This window comes from Pseudorca crassidens, chromosome 4 (genome assembly GCF_039906515.1).
Source record: "Pseudorca crassidens isolate mPseCra1 chromosome 4, mPseCra1.hap1, whole genome shotgun sequence".
Classification (NCBI taxonomy): Eukaryota; Metazoa; Chordata; class Mammalia; order Artiodactyla; family Delphinidae; genus Pseudorca; species Pseudorca crassidens.
The window spans coordinates 127,690,431-127,707,608 of NC_090299.1; the positions used below are offsets into that span (position 1 = coordinate 127,690,431).

Genomic DNA, 17,178 nt, shown 5'->3' on the forward strand with positions numbered 1-17,178 from the left:
AACAATTTCCCACAGTTTCTCTCCCCTCTACCCTCTCTCATCTGATTCTAATCTTTACCTCCAAGTGGTAAAATAAACTTAGACAAAATTCTAGTGTATGCAGATTTATGTCTTGCACCATTTTTTCCTCATAAGCACAAGAATTTTGGTTCACATACTAAAGTTGTAAGTCATTTCTACTGGGAATAATTGGATAAAAGGGGACTGGCCAGTTTAGAATATTAAAAAAGAAAATATCTATTCTGCTTTGGTAAGCTAAGTAATAACTCCAAGGCTGCCATTTTTATCTCAAGAATACATATTATCTATTTCTTTGAGACAATGACAGGACGCAGGAGGCAGAAGTCAATAACTTTGAGTTAGAAAATCAGAAAGGTGTGGAATATTTGCCTGAAGGTCCGGAAAGAAATCATTTAAGATGGCTTCAGTTGTTCTCTCTTGGCTAATGAGTAGATGTTGAAGCAATTGAGATGTGGAAAAAACACATTTGGGGCTAGGGAACAACAGAGATGAGGATGATTAATTGAAAATTGTATCTTCTAACCACCATCTTCTGAAAGAGTCATCGGAAACCTGGGCTTAACCAGTCCCTTTGCCCTTTCTCCAAGATATTTTCCACTGAGCTGTCAGTGTGAGCTTCCTCAAACACAAACTAGACCTGGACAGGCTTCCCCATCACCTGAAGATTCAAGTCCAGGCTATGCAGCACGGTATAGCAAAGATCATCACTTCCTTTTCTGTGTGTCTGTAGACCTCTGGCCCCAGGGTTTGATGTGCTTAGGATCCCCTCTCCCACATTGGACCATGTATGAGTCCCCTGTGGACAGAGATCTCATTGCTCTCTCCACCCCTGTGCTGATGACAATGACAGGCATGTAATAGCCACCCAATAATTATTTATTGAATTAATTAATAAAAGAGCAAGCAGACATTGAATTAATAATGCCTAACTTAACAAACAGAACAGATTTACTGTGGTTAAAAAAACATGTCCTAGAAAACCTCTGGAAGGATACAGAGTCATTGATAACAGTGATAGCCTCTGGGGAAGGGAACGGGTGCCTAGAGGACAGGGGAGGGACAGAGGACCTTTTCACCATATGACCCCTAGCGCTTCTTGAATTCTGTACCATGTGCATGCACTATGTCATTATATACCCAAACCTACTCTAATTTGATGTGTGTGTATGTGCGTATGACCAAAACAAACTGATATCAAATGATGTCATAATTTCTTTCCTTGCAAAAATTTAGATTGCTGATAGAAGTTTATGATACCGTTGTGCTCTATCACCAGTACGGTGCTCATCTGGGTTTCATTTGGGTTTCAAGCTCTAAGGGTGTTTAGAAACCGGGCTATCCCTGAGATGGCACCTATGACCCACTGAGCCGTGTTGAGACCTTCAAATCTTAACAAATAGTTTGAGGCCAGAGTGGCTAAACCAGAGTCCCTTCTGTCTGCCCAGGTCTCATTTCTACTTTTGAGATCTTGGGAGATTCACCGGTTGGGCAAGAATGAATGAAATCTGATCATGAAGAAGCCAGCACACAGGAGTTTTCACTTCTGCAGGGCTGTGCACATGTCTGCTTCGAGGTCTGGGGTTTAGAGGTACCTTTGGATCAGGCAGAAAGAGGTGGATTAGTTAGTATGTAAGTTTGTCATCCTATGCATATTTCAGTTGAGTCTTGGATTTCTGGGTAAGCCTATATTCATGCAGTTTCCTCTTCCACCTGCCAGAGTGATGAGTGATGTTTCCATGTGAGACTTATCCATTATATGGCAACCTAAATATTTTTCACTGCAAAGATTCTGTTTCTGTTCCGTATTACCCTCTAGGTAGAACTATCTTAAGGATACTTCTAATATGTATGAAGCCATAGAAAGAGCAAGTGCTGTAATAAAAGAGTTCCAAGTACAAATCCCAGCTAAGCTAGTCACATGATTTAACCTCTCTGTGTCTTTATTGACAAAATGGGGATAATATGACCAATCTCAGAGCCCCCCACCCCCGGATAGGATTTTTTAATTAAGGATTAAATTATATGATTGGGAAAGCACCTGTCACATAATAGGAATTCAACAAATGTTAGTTCCTTGCCCATTACCCTGAATAACTTATTAGTTTATCGAGATAACAGATGTTTTTGCATAGTCAAGTACAACTAGGTTAAATTCTTACTATTGAATGTGTAGGATGTAAGTCATGCCTCCTGAAAAAACGTTCCTTGTTCCATGGCGATAACTTGTCTTTTCTTATTACACGTCATAATACATGTTTCTCTGGGTTAAAAGCTTATAGCACTTGGCTTTTGCCGTATAGTATTTTCTTTGATTATCTTTCACTAAAATATGCAGCAGGCCTAAAATTTAAATCATGATAATTAGAAGTTATATATATTTTTAAAAAACTAACACCTTTCACACTGAGAAGAATGTTTATCCAGGAATTTCGTGCTTACCCACATGGGAAGAACTCTTAAAACACCACAGGGAAAAAATAAGTCCAATCTGCCTTCTAAATTAAAATCTTAGAATCCCCAAATCATAACTTCAAAAGATCTGTGTTTAAAGGTGGTGGCAGAGGTACCACTTCCTTCTCAAGTGAGTTCCCCCCCGCCCCCCTGCCCCCAACTCTGGCATTTTAAAGCCTGTTAATCCAGGCTCACTCATAAAGCTCAGCGGCGGGGGATCCTTGTTCATTGGTTTATTATGGGCAGACGGGACTGGTTTTAACTGAACAGAGGCAGTTAATTGTCAAATGTTTTAGCTGGCTCGAGCAATGAGTAACCAGTCCTTTTTGGACACCCTCTCACTCACCAGACAGCAGTATAAGATGTAGAGAGGGGGGGATGGGAACTCACCCTTCAGAATCCGCAGTGCGGGAATTTGCTGGGACCGCCCTAATCTGTTTCCCAGGTTGCTCAAACCAGTTCAAGAGCAGTTAAACAAGGTTATGTAAGTGCCATGTGATGTAGCCCAAAATAGTGACTGCAAACCCAGGCTGCTGTTGCTGGGCAGTTGTCAACTGCTTTAAAAAAAAAAAAAATCCTCCAGCAGGACAACACATGGACCTCTAAACATGAAAAAGAGATTTAAGCAAGAAGTTAATTTTAAAAGGACTTTGATGAAATTGCCTTTCTGAGGCTGAAACTGAATGAGATTTTTGGAAAAAGGAAACCACATTGTATGTAAGATCTGGTCATTCTAGAGCATCCATCAGGGATCGTTAAGTGAAAAAGACTCTTAAAAAGTTTAGTTTGCTGCTGACATGCCGAGTTCCCATGTTTTAAGGAACGGCAACAACAAAACCATCGGGTTTGGCTAAAGGCTTTGGGCGTATAACAAATTATTGAGCAACATATCATTCAGAGAGTGATGAATATTCAACTATTTCATGTTTCTGTCCCTTTGAGTTAAATTCTCTGGTAGCTTCAAGGTGTGAAAAAGAAAATTACATTTCACGTAGCACAGTAAGCATGAAAATAAGGTTTTAAAGGAAAATAAGATTCTTTGGTGAAATGTCATTGACGGATGGTTTTTTAAAAGGGAAACAAAAACAACAACGGAGGAGGGTTTAAAATCTGCCTTAACCGTCATCAAGAGACTTGCACCCTAAGTTGGATTTCCACAGCGACCACATCCTCTGGGTTCCCTGCCTTTTAAGAAGCTGCAGTTCTGGGGAGTCAGGGATCCTGAAGGAAGCCCACTGGGTATCTGTCCCTGTTGTTGAGGTCCGGGTCTCAGGACCGGTCTCTGGGGTTCTTTCCCCACCTGGATTCTGAGGAAACGGAGAAATAAAACAAAGTGGTGGGTGGAAGATAAAATATCAACTTTTTTGTTCTTGTTGTTAAATAGGTTGAAGGATATGGTTTAATGGTAAGAGCAAAAAAGGCAGGGGGAGGGGCCTACTCCCTGGCTTCCCTGGTGGTGCAGTGGGTGGGAGTCCGCCTGCCAGTGCAGGGGACACGGATTTGAGCCCTGGTCTGGGAGGATCCCACGTGCCGTGGAGCAACTAGGCCCATGCGCCACAACTACTGAGCCTGTGCTCTGGAGCCCGCGAGCCACAACTACTGAGCCTGTGTGCCACAACTACTGAAGCCTGCGTGCATAGAGCCTGTGCTCCGCAGCAGGGGGGAGGAGGGCACCGTGGTGAGAGGCCCGCGCACTGCGGCGGAGAGTGGCCCCCGCTCGCCACAACTGGAGGGGACCTACGTGCAGCGGCGAAGACCCAACGCAGCCAAAAATAAATTAAAAAAAAAACAAAAACATTTGCACATCTTGAGTTTATAATTTGTGTGATATTCCTGCAGTTTTTATCCAATAACATTGTGGGAAATGTTTGGGGGACTGAACGAGCATAAATAAATGTAGCAAAATTACTTTCTAACCTGCCAAAAAAAAAAAAAAATTAGATACGAGAACAGGCAGTGCTGGGTCAGGGCAGGCCCCCACCCCTGGACGCTGCACCTGCTCCCTGAGGGAGCCCTCCCGCATGAGGAGGAGAATGGTGCTGAGGCAAGCAAGTCAGATCTTCTCAGACTTACTAGTGAAGGCAGAGTGAGTAAAGGAGATGGAGAGGGGCCTGATGTGTGGCATCCGTGCAGCTGCCTCCGCCTGGAAGGAGACATCAGGCTGGGGGTGGGGACAGAAGTGGTCCCCTCCGGGATACCCGATCTGAGGCCCCGGGCACAGCTTCTCTGAGGGCATGGGAAGGGATCTGGGATGCTGGGTAGGGCCAAATGTCAATATTCGGTGTGATGAGAAGTCATTTTTTTCCACACATGGAATTTGGGGCATTCTGTTCAGTCTAAAATCACTTAAATTTCCTGCCTGGTGAAGCGCCTGCTCATAGGATCGAGTTCAACCACCTCTTTCTCCACGCCTCTTTCGTGTAGATTCTAAAAGGTATTTGTAGGTGTTCATGATGGTTTGGGGGCTTCTAGAACCTGGTCCTTTCCATATCTAATCTGACCTGAGAACTTTAGTATTTTACCTGATAAAAGGGGGCGACCTGGATTGTGAGTCATCCTTATCTTAGCTCCCACGTGGAAGAAAAGGAGATAGAGTATTTCCAGATGATGTAGCTGGAGGCACAGAACATTGCTGGGGACTTGAAAGAGTGTGCATATCCACAGATAGCGCTGGATATGAGATCAGTGGAGTCAGAGAAGAGCAGGAATAGGACACTCCTTTCTGAGGTCAGAAAAAGAGCTGATGGGGAACACGTGCCACAGGTGCTGCCCCAAAGTACGGCTGAACACCCACCTGCGTCAGCCAGGCAGGGGCCTGCCTCCGGGCTGCACGACCCGTCTGCAGCCTTAGGATGTCTCTAAAGACGGTGTTCGTGATTCAGGACCAACCTACGTGTCTGTACGTGTGAACAGGGATACAGATATACAGAGCGACCAATCTTCTGAGTTTTTCCATTTTGTTAAGATATACCTCAAAATATATTGTCTTTCATCCCAATAATAATAATAAAACACCAAGAGTAAAAACACCAATGAAAGTAACGATCCAGTGCTACTGTATCAAATGCCTCTGCTCCAAGCTTTGCTTACTTTTCCCGAAATGGCAGTAAGTTTTGCTAAGAGCATCGTTGAGCTCTGCCCACCTTCCCATCTCCCCTCCTTGTGCTCCGGAGGCCCAGTGTCACTTTGAATAAGGTGGGTAAGAGTTTGAACTTGAGAGTTTAAGTAGTGAAGGGCCCTAGAAGGCCTTTCATCAAAGGATGCGCTCATCAGATTTGTGATTCAGAAGGATCACTGCGCAGGCTGTATGGGAGATGGGGGCTCAGAGGAGCCCTAGGGGTCCAGTGGGTACCTTGTGGACCATTGACGGGTACAAAGTGGAGGCCAGCCCCGGGAAGCTCCCTTACATTCGTTTCAACCAGAGTAGCTCTTCTTTCCCTGTTTTAACAAGTTGAGGTCTGTGTGAGAGTTATTTTTTTTTAATTTAATTTTTTATTTTTTGTGGTACGTGGGCCTCTCACTGTTGTGGCCTCTCCCGCTACGGAGCACAGGCTCCAGACATGCAGGCCTAGCGGCCATGGCTCACGGGACCAGCCGCTCCGTGGCATGTGGGATCCTCCCGGACCAGGGCACGAACCCGTGTCCCCTGCATCAGCAGGCGGACTCTCAACCACTGCGCCACCAGGGAAGCCCGAGAGTTAATTTTTTAAGAAAGCTTTTGAAGTTTAAGACTCCTTTGATTTAGAAATGGGGAAATAGTAGAGACAGGTAGACTCATTACAAGTCCATTGAGGTAACGAAGATAATATGCAGTAATGTGTGATAACAGCAGTAACATGTGACAGTAGCAATACTACAGTGATAACAGCTACCATTCATTGGATCCTTACTGGAAGCCAGCGACTGTTCCAGTGCCGTGTGTGGTGTATCAATCTTCAGGGGAACTCATGAGGTAATTCATGATAGGCACTCATGATAGGCATCTGGGTAATTCCCATCTAACAAAGGAGAAAACTGATGGACAGAAAGGTTGAGTCACTTGTCTGAGGTCATACGAATAGTAAGCAAGAGTTCAAACTTCCTAATTTAGAAGTTTAACCAAGAGACCCTGAAATAAGGGGAGAAGGTACTGGTGCCCATGGAGAGGATTCAAGAGAAACTTGGGGGAAGGGTCATCAGGATCTTGTGATCAATTGATTATAGAGGATGTCTGGGGTTGGGGTGTAAATCAGGGAAGATCAGGGGCTTCTAGGTGTGACTCCTGGTTGTAGCTTTAAGGACAAGGAATAGAGGAGGCTGCGTGTGTGGTGGGGACGTTAAGCTTGGTTTGAAGTGTCAGGCGTTCAGGTGGGGCATTCCGCAGGTACATGCCTGTGTGGGTCTGAAACCAGAAGGGAAGAGAGGGCTTAGGAGCCCCCGTGGCACTGACAGCCCCTGCACATCCTCTGGTCACCAGAGTGCGTAGAAGCTGCTTGCTCCTTCTCTGCACCCCTGCCTTCCCGGGCTTCCACCCACCAGACCGGTTGCTCACTGCACATGGAACTGTGTCTCTGCCTTTCCCTGTGCCCATCCTTGACTTGGGGTGCCTGTATGCCTGTCCTCTCCATGTTTCAAATCCACAACACTCTTCAAGGCTTACGTCAGATGCTTTCTTCCTCCATCAAGCCTTGTGCATCTCCCCATTCAGATATAATCACTTCCGCCTTTAAACTCACAAGAGTCCCATGTGATTTCTCTTAATCATTTAAATTTCCCCAGCCTTTAGAATGTTACGGTCTTAGAAGGAATGGACCACGTTCTGCCTCTTTATATCTTGCTTTAGACATCTTTGCTGAATGGAATTAAATCATGGTCTGGGAACTCATTTTAAATCACAGACATAAAACAAACTTATGGTTACCAAAGGGGAAAGGGGTGGGGGGGAGGAATAAATTAGGAGTTTGGGATTAACATATACACACTACTATATATAAAATAGATAACCAATAAGGACCTACTGTATAGCACAGGGAACTATACCCAATATTGTAATAACCTATAAAGGAAAAGAATCTGAAAAAAAAAATATATATATATATATGTATGTATAAATGAATCGCTTTGCTGTACACCTGAAACTAACACAACATTGTAAATCAAGTCTACTTCAATAAAATCAATTAATCCCAGGACCTATTTTCCTTCTTTGCAAGGGTCTTTGGTCCTCAATCTGCTTGCCCCTAAGTATCTGCTACCCGCATCTGGCAGAATGGAATTCAGTCTCCCGGGTTCACCTTTCCTTCTGCCACTGAACGTGTGTACCTGCCGACTTTTAAGAGTTTGGATGTTAAGGTGTAACCAAAAACAGACAGGGGAGATGAGGAACAATAATGCAGGGGAGTTATAACTTGCCAGCATCTTACACCACTCTTACAGTCTTGGACACTGCTGTAGAATTCTTAGCTGAGTTGCAAACAGATCGGAGAGTCCTGGCTTTTTGTCCTGTGTTTACCTTAAAAGGATATAGTTCACCATTCTCACATCCTTGCCAGCCTTTAGAAAAAGTTAAGGCTTGAAGATGAGATCAGAGCTGAGTAGTATTTGTCGTGTCTCAAGTGGACCCTTTTCATCTAGAAACCTCCTTAATTCAGTGGTCATAGTTGCTCCCACAGGAAAATCTTTACTCACTTATATTTAAGAGTTGACTGTGTTTGTTCTTTGGATTTTCTCATATTTTTTTTTTTAAGACCTAACCAAATGAATGATGGATGATAACTATCACCTTTTTTTTTTTTTTTGAGTACCTCAGGCCAGGCTTTGTGCTTCTTGTTTATATATAATAGCAACCTACATTTAAAGTAGGCATTACTGTGTCCATATCATAGATCAGAAAGCTGAGGCTCAGAACCATTAAACAACTTGGCTGAGAATCTCATAGTTCCCTGTTGACTGAGGTAGGATTGGAGCCCAGGTGTATCTGGTTTCAAAATCGTGCCCTTCCTACTGTCTTCTCCCTACCGCCTTCCATGTTTCCACCTTTTCCATTCTAGCATTATAGATGCTTTGAGGCAAGATCCATATGTCACCCAATCTGTATTTTCTCATTTGGGACCAGCCCAAGTAATTCAAAGTAATTGACAGTTTTAAAAGATAATTTGTATTGGGTTCAGTAACTTTTTAAAGAATGAAACTAACTTTAAACACTGAATTATTTGACAGTTAAAAGCAATATCATAGTTGGAAAAAAATGATACTTTTGATTTGTTTTTTGTTTGTGGTACGCGGGCCTCTCACTGTTGTGGCCTCTCCCATTGCGGAGCACAGACTCCGGACGCGCAGGCTCAGCGGCCATGGCTCACTGGCCCAGCCGCTCCACGGCATGTGGGATCCTCCCGGACCGGGGCACGAACCCGTGTCCCCTGCATCGGCAGGCGGACTCTCAACCACTGCGCCACCAGGGAAGCCCTGATTTGTTTTTTTATTTTTGAACTCAACTTTGGTTGTTTTGGGCTTTGGTTTTTTTAAGTCTATAGGCATTTCCCTTTTGATCAGAGTACTTGTGGTTTCCCTGTACATCAATTTTATACATGTACTAACTAATCATCCTGGTGCCTCATCCAAGTTTACTGTAACCTTGACAGCTTTCTATTTTCTAGAAAGACTTCCTTTTCTCCAAAAAGCGACCACTACCTCAGGCAGGAGATGCATTGAGCTAGTATACACAGATGGATGAGTGACTAGAGTTCCCTGAGCCCTGCTGGACAGATTTTCATTCTTAAACAAGATGCTTTTACATCTGAATGACTCTGTAATAGTTTTGATTTAAGGCAACCTAACCAACTTACGTGAAGGGTGATTCGGACCTTACAGGGGAAGTATTTAGTACTTTAGGACACCAAGAAGGTACAAACATCCTGCCTGGGATTCTGACCTTGGTTTAAGCTGTTTCTGCCTTTCTGCTGCTGCTTTGCAAATCCTCAGAGCTCTTTTTCTTAATTGGTGTGTGGGTAGAGGCGGGGATCTAAAAGGTATGGTGCTGGAGATGGGGCAGAAATGATTTGTGTGTATGGGTCTTTAGTGAACCAGTTACTTAGGAGCCAGTAGGTCTTGTGTGAACATTCATGACTGCAGGTTTGTGTCTATATACAACATTCTGTATGAACATGTAAGTCCTGAGTTTCATACATGTAGTAGCAGCTCTGTGTCAAGCAGGATGCTGTTTGTACCATATCTCTACTTGCTCAATTAGCTTGTAGACTAATTCTCCACAGTGTTTCCAGTGGAGTGCCTTAGTGCCTACAGATGGAGGCTCAGCCGTTTTGTACAAAAGTTTTATTTCAAAGGAATATTTTGGAATCTTTGTCATATCCCATTTATTTTAAGCTTTTATTTCTCTCCATGTTGTGGAATTGTGCATTTTTTTCTTTGGAGTATCTATCACAGGGCTTGCTACCAGCTAACTAGACAGAACTTACTCTATATTTTGATGAGGAAATACAATCAATTTGAAAATTGTGGGATATTTGCATTTACCCAATAAGGTTTTAAATTATTTAGTTTCTAATTTTTTGTACAGATTCTTGAGTATGTATGCATATTAGCGTACTGACATTGAGAAAGTGGGTTGTGGGTTTGGGGACTTAGGGGTGGAGTGGTCACTGCATTACATTCTTTATTAAAATAGCCCATAGATTTTTTTTTTTTTTCTTAAAAAAATTGTATTAGGTACTGGTAGCTTCTCAATAATGTTTTGAAAAATCTAGCTATTTATGGAAAGAGGCCTCAACTTCATCCATTAAAATTAATTTGTCCCTAAAAAAGCAATAACGTAAATATTTTAATACTTCTGAGAGGAAGTAATATGGAGGATGAATTTTGTGTTCTCATTTCCCCTTCATGGAGGTAGTCTTCAGTGACGTTCCCCATATATTTCCAGCTCTTTGTCTTCTGGGCACAAGGTGAGATGACAGTTCCATCCTCCCTTGCAGTTAGGTGCGGGTCACTGGACTACATCTGAACAATGAAGAATGAGTTGCCCACTCTGGGCTGGAGCAGTAGATTTCCTAAGTCAGATTCTATAGCTGCTCTGCCGTGAGACTCACAATACTCACTATGGTGGCTGCCCCATCAGCCTGGGGCCCAGGGTGAGAACACGTGGAACGGAATTCGCAGACTCTCTGCCGCTGCCTCATTAATATGTACCAAAACCCAACTTTTACCTTTGTTGATTTTTCTCTGTTGCCTTTTTCTTTTTCATTTCATTTCATTCACTATTATTTCACTCCTTCCATTTGCTTTGGGCTTAGTTTTTATTTTTTCTAGCTTCTTAAGGTAGAATCTTTGATCATCAATTTTAAACCCTTCTTCTTTTCTTATTGAAGTATATAAAGCTAAAAATTCTAAAAGTACTGCTTTAGATGTATGCAACAAAGTTTGATATGTTGAATTTTCATTATCATTCAGTTTGAAACCTTCAGTAATTTCCCTTGTTGATTTCTTCATTGACCCATAGAATTTTTGAAGTATGTTGCTTAATTTTCAAATATGGGGCTTTTTTAGATATCATTGTTATTAATTTCTCATTTAGTTCCTTTGTGGTCAGAAAATATATTGTACATTATTTCAGTCCTTTTATTTAGAATTTTAGATTTGTATTAAAGCTCAGGATACAGTCTGTCTCAGTGAATATTTCATGTGCACCTGAAAAGAACATGTGTATTGTGCAGTTGTGTGACCTAACTGTTAATTAGGTCAAGGTTTCTGCTAATATTGTTCAAATCTTCTGTATCCTCACTAATTTTCTAGATAGTGATTGTTCTATCAGTTGCTGAGAGAGGGGTTTTTAAATCTCCAACTATGATTTTGGATTTGCATTTTTTCCCCTTAGTTCTGACTAATTTTTAGTTGATGAATTTTGAAGCTCTACTATTAGGTGCATTGATATTTAGGGCTGTTATATCCTAATTTAATAATTATGAAGTGATAGTCTTTATATTTTGTGACAGATTTTCTCTTGAAGTCTACTTTATCTGACTTTAATGTAGCCACATCATCTTGCTTATGCTTGCATTTTTTTATTGCATATATTTTTCCATCTTTTAGCCTCCACCCTGTCTGTGCCTTTATATTTAAAATGCATCATAACACACACTTGGGTCTTGCCTTTTTGAAATCCAGTCTGCCATCTTTGACTTTTAACTGGAGTGTTTACACCATTTATATTTAGTGTAAATATTGCTGTACTTGAATTTATATCTCTTATCTTGACGTTCGTTTTCTTTTTGTTTCCTCTTTTATTTGTTCCCCCATTTTTCCCTTTCTGTCCTTTCTGGGTTGAATATTTTTTTAGTATGCCATTTTATATCTTTATTGTCCCTTGAGCTACACTTAGTGTTATTATTCTAGTGGTTGCTTCATGGTAGTATTTCTCAAACATTATTGTGCAACAGAATCACCTGAAGGGTTATATAAAACACAGATTTCTAGGCCCTGCTCCAAAGTTTCTGAGTTAGTAGGTCTGGAATTAGGCCTGTGGATTTAAATTTCTGTTAAATTCTTAGGTGATGCTGATGCTGCTTGGCAAGGGACCATACTTTGAGAACCATTGCTTGAGGGATTACAGAATGTACTCTTAACTTACCATAGTCTACCCTGAATAATTTATACCATTTCAAGTGTAATGTAAGAAATTTATAGCAGTAAAATTCCATTTATATCTCTTCCTATCCTTTGTGCTATGTTTTTAGGTATTTTACTTATACACATTTTATTTTTTTATAAATACCATAATACATTTTTTATTTTGCTTTAAATAGTAATTTGACTTTTGAAGAATTTAAGAAAAGAAAGAAAATTTCTTTAAAATTTTACTCTCTATTCATCATTTCTAATTCTTTTCTTTGATGTACATCCATATTTCTCTCTGGTATCATTTCCCTTCAGCATAAAGGACTTCCTTTTTTTGCCTTATGTGATTCTACTAGCAACAAATTCTTTTACCTTTAGTTTATCCAAAAATGTCTTTATTTTACCTTCATTTTGAGAAATGTTTCCATTGGTTATTCTGAGTTTAAAGGTATTATATTTTGTCTTCTGGCCTCACTTATTACTCTTATCCTTGTTCCCCTTAATACGATGTAATTTTGTCATTGTTGTTCTGGATGCTTTTAAGAATCTTTATATTTTCTTCCGGCAATTTAACCGTGTTGTGCCATAGTGATTTTCTTTATCTCTTGGGGCATTTGCTAAGCTTTCTAAATTTGTAGGATGTTGTTTTAGTCAAATTTGGAAATTTTTATATATATTTTTCTGACCTATTATCTCTCTCCTTCTAGAACTCCAGCTACACATACATTAAATTACTTAATGTTGTCCTATAGGCCCCTGATGCCTTTTCCTTTTATCTTTTTTTTTTGTTTTTAAATTTTATTTATTTATTTATTTATTTATTTATTTATGGCTGTGTTGGGTCTTCTTTTTTGTGCGAGGGCTTTCTCTAGTTGGGGCAAGCGGGGCCACTCTTCATCGCGGTGCACGGGCCTCTCACTATCGCAGCCTCTCTTATTGCGGAGCACAGGCTCCAGACACACAGGCTCAGTAATTGTGGCTTACAGGCCTAGCTGCTCCACGGCATGTGGGATCTTCCCAAACCAGGGCTTGAACCCATGTCCCCTGCATTGGCAGGCAGATTCTCAATCACTGTGCCACCAGGGAAGCCCTCCTTTTATCTTTTAATGTTTTCTCTTTGTGCTTTAGTTTTTATATCTCTGTTTCTTTAATTTCACTGATTTTTTTTGTTAGTGTCCAATATATTGTTAATTTCAACCAAAAATATCTTAGATATTATTTTGTAGTTCTTTAATTTCCATTTGTGTTTGTTTTTTATCGTTTCCAAATCTCTTCTGAGAGTCTCTATTTCTTTAACCCTTTTATTCATATTTTCTTGTATAGTCTAACAAGTATAGTCTATTTAAAAATCTTTATCTGGTAATTTCAACCTCTGGGTCATTTGTGAGTCTGTTGCTAGTGACTTTTTCTATTGACTCTGGTTTGCATTTTTCTAGTAATTATTATTGTATTCTAGACATCCTGGAGACTCCAGATTCTGTTATATTTTTCTGAAGAATATTGAGTTTTGTTCTGTAATCAATTAAATTACTGACAAATCACTTTGAACTTATGGGGCCTTTGCTGTATGCTTTTTTAGGGTAAGTCTGTTTTGGCTGTGCCTTTAACCCTAAGGTGAATGCCTTAATCCTAGGATACAGTATTTGCTCCAAAGGCAGGGACCTTCTACAATTTCAGTGGAAAGCCTGAGGTATTGATTGTGTCCTTCTGATTTAGTGGGATTCAAACTCTGTCACCCTGTGATTAGTAATAGCTGAAATACCTGCTCAGCCTCTTTCAAGCCTTAAATTGTTTCACCCCTGAATTCTCACTCTTTGCAGTCTTATGCTCAGTTCACAGGTCAGCCAAAAATTTGAGGGGAGTTAATATGTCCACCCCTCCTTTCCAGAATATCTATCCTTCTTCAATTTTTAGCTGTTCTCAAAGTCCCACAGTCTGTTCTCTGTCTTCTCAGGCCAGTAGGACTGAAGATGTTGCAGCGTTTCCATCCAGCCTCCACTGAAGGGTGTAAGAGTCTAAGGCCCTTAGGAAAAAAAGCCGTTCAAACATGAATCATGTCTAGGGTGGTTCTCTTTTTTCAAGAGTCAGTATTCCTCCAGCCTCTCCTTTCTTTTGGTTTCTCCCCAATGCCTTCAAATATTTTCCCCCCCCTTTTGTGGACAGTTTATAATTGTTTTTTGTAGGAGGCTTATCTGATTCAAGCTATTCTGCCACTACTAGAACTGGTATTCTTCCCCAAATGGACATATAAGTGGAATGAGAAATAAATCTTTGTTTCCTTTACCACCGACATTTTTTTTTTTAAATCCACAGGATTATTCCGGTGACTATATGTTCTGATTAATATATAACTATTAACTTGCAAAGAGGCCGTCTCTGAGAACTTCCAAGTAGATTGTTAGTAGTGTTCCCTACTTCCATTCTACCTATCTAGGACATGACCTTCAGATTAATGTTTCTAAAATACAGCTCTGGACTTCACATCCTGTAAGCAGGAGTCTCATCACCAGCTTGTTATTCAGAGCCTCCACTGTCTGGTCCCCAGCATTCTGGTTGTCTGCCCTATTAATATAGTACTAATGTTATAGTAGAAAATTACTTACCCTCAAAAGCCTGGGGTATGACTTATTCTGAATTAGCTGTTTTTACACTAGGAGAGCACAGTATTTAAAAAAAGACATGGGGCTTCCCTGGTGGCGCAGTGGTTGAGAGTCCGCCTGCCGATGCAGGGGACGCGGGTTCGTGCCCCGGTCCGGGAAGATCCCACATGCCACGGAGCGGCTGGGCCCGTGAGCCATGGCCGCTGAGCCTGCGCGTCCGGAGCCTGTGCTCTGCAATGGGAGAGGCCACAACAGTGAGAGGCCCGCGTACCGCAAAAAAATTAAAAATAAAAAAAATTAAAAAGGACATGATCAAAAGTTTTTAAAATCTTCTAAATGCATTCTCTTGTTTTCATTGCGGTTTTTTGGTGGTGGTTTGTTTTTCAATATAGATTAAGGGATGGGGCACACATTACCTGTTTGTGTAGGTGCAGTTCAAGTCTTTCATGTTTACAAAATTAAAAATATAAGTGACAGATAATTGTCTGAAAACTAGTAACACATGCCCACAGCTGTCCCTTAAGCTCTCCATCCTGCTTGTGGAAGATGAATCAGTGGCTGCAACCACGCTGACTGATAGAAACCAGGTATACTATTTCATATATTGTACCTAGAAGGAAATTTTTTGCAGCTGTTATAGTAACTTGAATGTTTTAAAGGTGCTTACTAAAGAGAAATCCTCATGAAACAATCCCAGCTTTTAGAAGTCTGTTTTTGAACACCCAGAAAAGAAAGTTTTCTAGTGTGTGCATTAGACAGTGACCATTTCTTATGCATTCTTGTATGCCTACAACTAAGAGGCTGTCACATTTTATTGTAGATTACCAGAAATGGAAAGAACCATAGACTACCCCAACCCCTGATGCAAATGTTTTGTGGCCTTGCACACATAGTAGGTTCCCAATAAGTAATTGTTGAATTGAAACCAATTAAAGTTACATTTAGTTGTTTCTTTAGACATTAAATTTTATTCAATTCAGTGTGAATTATAGATGAAATCTTTGGTTTTGTATTTAATTTCACACCATGATAGAAGGAAGACACATAATGCTGGTTGCCAATGCAAATACTGGGTGATAGAGTATGCCTCATTCAAAGAATGTGCCTTTGCTTGTTGTTTCCAAAGAGCAGTTTCAGCATCCTGTTGGACCACCAGTAAATTATATTGCAAATTGATGTTTACACAAGCCTCTGGCCTTAAGACCCAGCAACATTGTCAGACTTACTGAATTCTGCTTCCAATTCCACCCTTTGGGGAAGTTACTTTACCAGTTCTAACGTGAGTTTCTTCTTGTGAAGAATAGGAATAATAATCGCCTCACCTGTGTCATAGGGTTGTTGTAAGGCTTACATAAAATAGTGCTATAATAGGGCCTTGAAGTTTTATTTTTAAAGTGGTAACTTCTTAAGATATTGTGCAGCAACATGAAATGTTATATTAATCGGTTATAGTCTTTACCGTGGGTATCGATTGCCTTTGTGTAATTACCTACACCTACTTATATTCGCTAAGAGCCTTCCATTTTTTAAGAAGTCATTAGATTATTATAATGGTGGAGTTTCATTTCTTCACTTTGATAGATTTCCCTATTCTATTACTGTTGTTTTATTGTGATCATCATTACTAATATTTACCATAATGTTACCGAGAATGAGCTATAGATTAAATTATTTTAATACCATTGGGCAGTACACATTATTTTTATTGAGTATTTGCTGTAATTTACTTAGTAATTCTCGACGAAGGGAGTGTGATGGTACTAGCCTGAAGGGAGGACTTTAGAGCCTGTTCCCTGTTTTACAGTCATCAGTGAGACACCCTCTGCTTTTCTGCATGTTTTCAATGACCCCATGACTCAGTCCTCAGACCTCTTCCCTTTCCAGTTTCCATGTGATCTCATCCAGTCTCACGGCTTAAAATGATGACCACAAGCTGATTACATCTCCAGCACAGACCTCTCCCGAACTCCAGACCTGTGTGTCTAACCAACCCGCAGGCACTTCCATTTAGATGCACCTCAAGTGTCTCAAAGTTAGCATGTCCGATACTGAGCCAGGGTAATTCCCCGTAAGCCACGAGCTCCTACTGTCTTCCTCATTTTAATTTACGGCAGTTCCATTTTTCTAATTGTTCCACCCAAGAATCTTCATGCCTCTTTAGCTCCCCTTTTTCTCAGATCTGTCAGCAAATTCTAGCAGCTCTACCTTCAGAATGCCTCTAGAACCTGACCACTTTTCATCACCAACCCACCATCATCTTCCCCTGGATTATAGGGACAGCCTGCTACCCCAGTCCCCCTGCTTCTGTCCTCGGTCCACTGCAGTCGGTTTTCTATACAGCGGCCAGAGCCATCCTGTGAAACTTAAATCACATCAAGTGGCTTGTCAGCTAAAAGCCCTCTAGGCCCATGGTTTCCCATCTACTCCAGGTCTTGAACATGATCTATAAGGCCTTACATGATCTGAGTCACACTGGCCCTTTTTCCTCATCTCCTCTTAC

General features: G+C 41.0%; 1 protein-coding gene and 1 long non-coding RNA gene across 3 annotated transcripts in view; one reads left to right on the forward strand and one right to left on the reverse strand.

The window, feature by feature from the left end:
* NR3C2 (nuclear receptor subfamily 3 group C member 2) overlaps nt 1–17,178 on the forward strand; it is a 367,456-nt gene that overhangs the window by 234,138 nt on the left and 116,140 nt on the right. The window lies entirely within an intron of this gene.
* LOC137223251 (uncharacterized) lies at nt 880–2,942 on the reverse strand. Its single transcript, XR_010942765.1, has 3 exons — nt 2,863–2,942; nt 2,181–2,361; nt 880–1,613 (listed from the first exon to the last, which is right to left on the reverse strand). It is a non-coding gene; the product is annotated as an uncharacterized lncRNA (long non-coding RNA).